The sequence below is a fragment of the Lissotriton helveticus genome, chromosome 4_1 (genome assembly GCF_964261635.1).
Source record: "Lissotriton helveticus chromosome 4_1, aLisHel1.1, whole genome shotgun sequence".
NCBI lineage: Eukaryota > Metazoa > Chordata > Amphibia > Caudata > Salamandridae > Lissotriton > Lissotriton helveticus.
The window spans coordinates 1,620,244,399-1,620,252,428 of NC_136063.1; positions in this window are offsets into that span (position 1 = coordinate 1,620,244,399).

Sequence of the window (8,030 nt, forward strand, 5' to 3'; positions counted from 1 at the left end):
GGTTTCATTTGATGTTAGGATTTAACGCAAAAGTCTGGTCAAACTAGTTTAATTTATCCAGTTTGCATGAACTTCTTTGGGGCGTGGTTTTGTTGTGCTGCCCTGCCTGTGAAATGCCCCCTTTGCAGAAAATATCAAGGGGTTAGCACTGTGCCGCACAGAGCAATTTCGACTCTGTGCTTACGTCACCTTGCAGCATTAAATTACTTCAACAGCAGATAAGTGATCAACGCTGCAGTTTGTACTGCTTTGCATTATGCAAGCACCTGTGCTAAAGGATAGTTAATCCGGGCCTTGCTTTAGCTTTGTTTTTTTCTTAATTTCATATTTCTTCATACTACTGTACATGGATGCCACTTAATGGTTGCATTTTAGGCTCTGTGATTTGACTTGCAACATCTGTGAAGCTAGCCAGCCTGGCTTACCGGTCATGTTGAAACAGCAAGAGATTAGCTGAAGGCTCTGTGTTGAGCTGGGTGAACTGTAATTTGTCCCCCAAGAGACGCCAAGAGCCCCGCAGCCCAGCAAGCCCGCATAATGTAGAAATAAATACTTTCTGTGCTCTATAACGTCTAACAGTGTAGGATTGGCTCAAGATATATCCCTCCATGTGCCAATTGGCAGCACAGGAACAGTTTGCAATGTGTACATGCATATAGACGCTGCAGCCTTTTGGGCTGTGGAATGCATTCATCGAGAATTGCCGTCCCCCGTGGTTTGTTTTTTTAAAAGCTGGAAACTTGTACACTGTTTTCTGTTAGTCACAGAGGCAACTCCAGAGAGAAATGTGGCTTCCTAATTCCCAAGAAAGTAAAGGTACAGACTAAACGGAGCTGCTTCACAAATATTGGGTGTGCTAGCTGGTGCTCTGTGACTGTACATTAATATATGTTAATGGGACAGGTTGTGGAGAAGGTAGTAAATATGATGAGATACTGAGAGCTTGTCAAAAGTGTGCAAATGTAAAATGCGCCTTACCTGACACCATAAAGGCGTAGTTCTCAAACGCATGTTCTGTTGATTCTTTTTACATATTCGCAACCCACATTACTGCACTTTGTGGACCTTCTTTTTTTTGCTCCTCTTGAATATGTGACTAAAATCTTGGCTTTGAGCACTCTTTTGACCAAAGAGCTGTGAGTGGCTTACAGTGTTATACAACCCATTGGGCTGCCACCTTTAAGCTTCAAATGATGTATTTTATTTGCTTAGTTACTGCCTCATCCTTCTTCCTCATCACAGTCCTAACAGTGTGTAATAGCTCCCTTCACCAGAAGAATTGCAAAGCATTTAATATACTAGTTTTCCATCCCTGCAACATGGCCTCTAATACATTTCCTGTTGTGTGGTATAACGAGCATTGGCAAAGCCAGTAAGTCTTGCCTGAGCTATTGTCTTCGGCAATTGGGTGGGGGTGGTAAATGGGAGGGCAGAATAATTAATAAGTGTGTGCCCTCGCTTAATGGTACATCCCCAAAACAGTATATTTTCATTCCAGTGCTAGGATGTTAAAATCCTTTTCAGAAGTAATGCATAAACCTAAACCTGCTAATATTACACACAGGTGTGCATTTAGTCAAGCGCGACCAGTTGGTACACTTTCAAAACATGTAACATCTTTAACATAAAAAAAAGGACCCAGGCGAAACATTGACAATGCAATATCACACCAGATGAGACACAACTTTTAACAACTTACGTAAAGTTTGGTGCAATAAAAACTCTTGGTATCAAAAGCTGTAATTAGCTGGGGCAGATGGTCAAAAGATAGTCAGAAGGAAAAAAGGTGCACTCATGGAAACAGCCTCTGATATTTAATTTCGGTATTTAAATGAACAGAAAATGTAATGAGCTAAGACCAAGATTAACAGCCCTGTTAACAGAAAAGTTTGTCGCTGCTCAAAACACAAATGCTTGTGTGAAGTGTTCTTTCAAAGGGAAAAAAAAGTTCCTGAGGCAGTAACTAAGATAATACAAGTGGAAGGCTCCAAGTAATGAGACACTGCTCCATGGGCGTGAACAACCAATGAAACGGAGGGACAAATATGAAAGATTAACCACTTGGAAGCAGGGATTTTTAAAGCACACTGAAAGAAACAAAGGAAGAGCAATGGGCAGGCTGTAAGCCCCCAAAGGATATCCAACATGTCTGGAAGAGACAGCGCAAGCACTGTCGATGTTCGACCTTAAAAGGCAATACAGCCAACCTCGCATCCAGTTTAGTTTCTTCTCTGGGGAGTCACCAAGTGCATGCAAGAATTATTATATATATTCTTTTATATAGATTTCGAAGGTTCTGGTTAGCGGCATCAAAAGTAGGACAGAGGATGTAGTGTAAGGGCCAGAGCTACATACTTTAAAACTGGGAACCAGGTTCGAATCTGTGCCAGCTCAACAACCTGTGATTCTGGGTAAATAACTTAATCTCCCCATGCCTACTTAAAATGAATGTGTCCTTGTGTAATGTAACTGGTGCTCAAGTGAAGCCCTCCAATAGCTTTAGGTCGAGTTTGTGCTACATAAAACAGTAAAAACATAAATAAGAGTTTCTGCTGAGCACTCCCAATTGGTGCAAGCAAGACTTCATGTAAGCATAGCCAAATAAATGGTTGGTGGTTCTTTATTACACCTTGAGACTGTGGTGTCTGTTGTGCTGATGCCCTTTAGAGTGGCATATTGGAGCACCCGGATTTTTTATGAACTGTGTGAAACTGTGAGGCAGCTTACCTGCCTTTTCGTCCTGGTGAACGCTGATGGTCTCGCACTGTGGGGCATATTATCAAGAACGGCCGTTACATTATCGCTGCTTTTATCGGCAGGAAACTGCCGATAAAGCGGCCATAATGTGCTTGATAATATGCTCTATGAATTCCAATCGAAGCCCATGTTAGATGTGAAGACATCTAACATGGGCTTCAATTGGAATTCATAGAGCATATTATCAAGCACATTATCGCCGCTTTATCGGCAGTTTCCTGCCGATAAAAGCGGCGATAATGTAACGCCCGTTCTTGATAATATGCCCCTGTGATTGTTTGTCCTGGTTACTGGGGGAGACAATCAGGAAGCATGGGATCATCAAAAAAGGAGACAGGCTGGTTGGTTGTTTCTTTTGGCATTGCTTTTCAGGATACAGGATGGCGGTGGGTCCATTAAGTTCTCCAGATTTAGTGCACCTACTGGTTGAATGTAGTCGTACTTCACTATTTTACTTCCCAGGATAAGAGGAACTAGCTTTTGCTGTTTATACTATGCCTGGCTTGCAGGTAATGATTCAAGAAGCAGTTGCTGCTTTTAAATTTGGAGTGACTGCACCTTCTCCGAAAAAACAAGAGGGGAGCCTGATGACTTTGATGTTGAGGAGGATGTCCGAAGCAGATTTATAAAAGGCGCAGAGCAGAAGGAGATTTTAAAACACATAAGACGTAATGTGGCATTCCGGATGCCAGATGAGACTTAAGAGTTTTTTTCACACTATCACAAGAAGGAACCTGACTCTTGTTTTCACAATGCTTTTGAAACGGTATTGGAATATGCGTGGAAGGAGGTGAGTAAACAGTTTTCCTATTTTTATTTTATATGTCAGTTACCTATTGCAGGATTTTTCAAATGAATAAATACCCTTCCATGGTAAGAGTGGATTCGCTTATGCAGGTCTTGCCAAACAATGTTCCATTATTTCTAAACATGCTACTCTGTTGGATCCTGTTGATAAAAGGGTGGATTTGGCAATAAAGAGTGCCTATGCTGCCTCAAATTGTACTATGAGGGTGGCAGCATGTGCTAGCTATAGAGTACACACTCTGATTAATCACTTTCAGATGCTATCAAAACATTTGGATCAAGGTGCAGAAGTATGTCCTGCATTGGCAATCATTGAACTGCAAGTGAAATTTATGTCAGACTTCCCCCTACGATGCTCTTACTCCAGCTTTTTCTGCTCCAGGTTCAACAGTGGATGGTCACCACAAATTATGGATGAGACTATGGAAGGCAGATGCCTCTCAGAAAAACTTACTTACCAAGAGCCTTTTCGGGGTCGGAAATTATTTGGGGATCAGCTTGATAGTATGATTAAGAAATCAGATAGATACAAGAAGTAATGATTCCCTGTAAAGCAGGCTACTATAGGAAGATATGCAGGTCTTGCAGAGCCTTTGGTCCAGTTTTTCAATCTAGAATGGGGATCTAACCCTTTTGAGGAAGGGGACGTGACCTGGGTTTCACTTGTTCTGAGAGAATCCAGTCTCCAGAACCTAGAGCAGCAAATAATAGTTGGACAGCCCCGAAATCATGAGTATGCCAGTACAAGCTTCTTGCTTCGGCGTCTCTGGGAGGGCAGGATATGACATGTCCATGGGGAGAGATGTTCACTTCAGTGAAAGAAAGCCAAGGGCTTTACCTCCACTGTGTCACCCAGGCTGTGATTGTAGCCTTCCTAGACTGGAAATAAGCAAACTGAACCGGTTTCGGGGTATCACCCCATATCAGCCAGGCGAGCTTGAATCCAGTGGCACAGTGAGCAAGGGACCCACATCTGGGCAAATGTTGCTTGTTTTTGGTCCAGAGAGGACCTGGCCTGGCAGTTCAGGCTGGACTTTTCCTACGGGGAGCAGGGTGAAGACTGATTTGCATATGGCTGGGTCCTAACTGGAATGGCATGGTGAACAAAAGAACGATGGATGTAACCCAGTTCTGTGACCATTGGTGAATGTTTGATTTGTTCAGCATTCCATTATCTGTTCTTTTTTAGGTTTCGCTGGAGCACGGAGCTTTTAGCTCCGCCTCCAGAGAAATCTGTAGTCTTCACAGTAAGGGACACTTGAATACGCCCTCTTTTCCATTGGCTAGCTCCATAAATGGAGGCTAGCCATTGGAACAGAGATCTGTCCGTCATGGCCGGACCAGATTCGTGGGCGTTCCTGCATTTTTTTCCCTCTCCACCCACTTCTGATGTCATGTGGCTGTGGGCGTGTACTTTTTTTTTTTTTTTTTTTGTCCCGTGATGTTTTCCTCATTTTGGAAAAGCCTTTGGCCGAAGTGGAGTGCTGCGCCCTCGCTGCTCTTCTGTGGCTGTCCGTTCCCGCCCCCCCCCCCTCCCGCTGTCCGTTCCCGCCCCCCCCTCCCCGTGTGCCCGTAGGTGCTCAACAGTAAGGCCACTCCTGCTGACCCCTCGTGCAATGATCCTGCCTTCTGCTCCCCACCTTCCGGCTCATTCAGAGAGCCGGACCTGCAACTCGTGCTCTGTCTCCTCATACAGTTTATTTCGCCTCCTGCTCTCTCTGCCACCGGCTCTTCAGACGGTGATTCCGCCCTCTGAAACCCGCAGGCGGGACTTGCATACTGCCCCAGGCCTTGTACCACATACCCAGACTCCCCCCCCCCTCGTCCCCCTCTAATAGGATGAGGCTCCCCCAGGGCTCAACCCTCTCATAGTCATCTAGGTCCATTGCTCGGGGAGGGAGGGGCCATGGGCGAGGGTTGGGGGGGTAAACAAAGAGAGAAACGGGAATGATGTAATTGAAAGAAGCAGAGAGCGGAGTGAATGAATGAAGGCTGAGGGAGGACTCGGTGGCAGCTCCGAGAGACAGGAAAACAGAGACGGGAGCAGGGGAGGCGACAGGCACTGCGAGAGAGTCAGAAAGGCAGAGAGATGGATGCAAGCAAACAGGAAGGAAACGATACACAGCAAGACAGGCAGAGAACGGGAGAGAATGAGGGAACAATACCAGCGAGAGGGACAAGGGAGACAAAAATGAAGGGGAGCTCGGGAGAGCAGCAAAGAAAGGGGGAGAACGGAGTAATAAGACGGGGCAGAGTAAGAGAGACAAACAGAGTGAGTGGTAATTAGAGCGAGATGGGAAAGGAGAGAAACAAATAGCAAGATACAGGGAGTAGAAGGCCAGAGATGACCGGAGAGGCATGAAAGAAGGAGGGCGGAGGAGGGAACTAGACCAAGTTAGCTTGGGACCGTGACAGAGAGAGACGGAGAAGGAAGCAGTAGACGGGGAAGAGAGGGATCCAGAGAGAGATGCAAAGAGGCTGAGATGGGCGAAAGGTAGGCAGAGAGAGAGAGAAGAAGCAATAACTAGAGCGCCCGAGCCAGACACGGGGTTTGGACGGGATAAGAGTGAAAGTGACTGAGAAATATCGAGGGAGAGATAGGGAGGAAGAGGGAGAGAGCGATAAAGAGAAGAGATCATTAGATTGCTAGACACCGGTACGGAATGAAAGACACGAAGCGGGAAATACAAAATAAGACACAGAATGGGACATAGTAATGGCACAAGTGTACCGTGCAGGGAAGACACCCCTGGCCAAAGAACTCACAGGCCTGATATTGTATTGTAAGTTGTGTTTGGGGGAGGAGGTCTCAGCTACCAACACACCCAGCCAGGCTCAGCAGCCATTACTGTAATGCAGACAAGTGACCTGGAAGCTCCCCTCATGGAATCACACACCGAGTGCTAATGCAGCCCCTCCCCCCCGATAACCCCCCCCCCCGCAGACAGCCATGGAATCACACACCCAGGCCTGATGGCGCAGATGGGCCTGCGGTCTGGACTTAATGGAATAATCGCTGCTTGAAGCCGGGGTGACCTCGCCCAAGCCCTCTGCTTCTGGAGCACTGCACCCCCATAATGATATTACACAGTCATTTATGTAAGGTGCGCCACACTGATTGAATTGTGTCTTAGTACCTACAGAGTAGGTGCTATGCTATGCCTTTGTTATGTTATTTAGGGCGTGTACAACGCGGCCCTGTCAGGAGTGACTGCAGGCGGTTGCAGCTTTGGTTGCAAGGTGTGCGTTTGTAGGAAATAACTTCTATGGGAATAGTTTCGTGTGGTGCACGAAGTCCTGATACGTCATCTAGTCATGTCATGGTGAGCTCGAGACTGCCGCTGTGCAGGAAGTGAGGGGTGAGTACGTTTCACCGGTATCCTGCTCGCTGAGTGATTGTGCGACCTCTCTGTCAATCAGCGGGCGCTTAGAAGCAAAAGAGAAGGCGCAGCCACACGGACACAATACCATCATATCATCATGCGATACAGTCCTTTATCCATAGTTGTGACATCACAACACACCAATGATGCTACATTCGGCGATAATGCATGAGAAGCCAATACATTTCAGTCACCTCCGAGTTTTGCACATGTACACACTCAGCACAGCTTGACCCGGAAGCTCTTTATGATTGTGACAGACGACATTTAACCACAAATGAGATCTGCTACTTCATGTCTACATTTCGTGTGCTCCTCATCCAACGGCGATTACAGCTTGTCCCCCCCCCCTCCCCCCATAAGAGCTAGAGTCCCTCCCAGCATTCACCAGTGTGGAATCATCCATCCTGCTCTGCTATGGGCCCCATAGACCAGTTCGGTACATGTGTACGCACCAGTACTTATTACTACAAGTCCGCAGATTAATAATGAGAGCACATAGGGCGAACCGAGCCAGGGCTCGGACTTGGCTTTAAGAGCCAGAACACAACTCGAGCCATCAACGTATTTGGCGCACAAACTGCATCAAAAACCCTGGAAAAAATGATAAAGAGCTTTAAAAGTGTATTCCTTTAACAAGTCAGCGCGTTTAACTTTAGTATATTAGGTTGTATCAGTGCATATATTAGCAATAGTTAGAAGTGACAGTTTCAGAACATGAATTAAAAACAATCATGCGGTGGGCGGAGTTTCGTTTTTTTTTGTGGGTGTTTGTGTCCGTCATTATGCCGACCACGGCCGCCGGAAGAAGTCCAGGTGAGTGCGTTCCTCCCCCCCCCCCTCCCGCTGTCCGTTCCCGCCCCCCCCTCCCGCTGTCCATGCGCCGTCCCGCCCGCCCCCTCCCGCTGTCCGTACCCGCCCCCCCTCCCCGTGTGCCCGTAGGTAGAAAGGAAAAGCATACATTTGCTTTAAAAGTTTTCTTCCACCAACGGCTTGAAAGTTCCCTGTAATTAGTCAGAAGTTCAAAGTCTTTACTTAATAGGTGAATCGGTGATCGGAAGAGGCAGACGACATTAGAGGAAG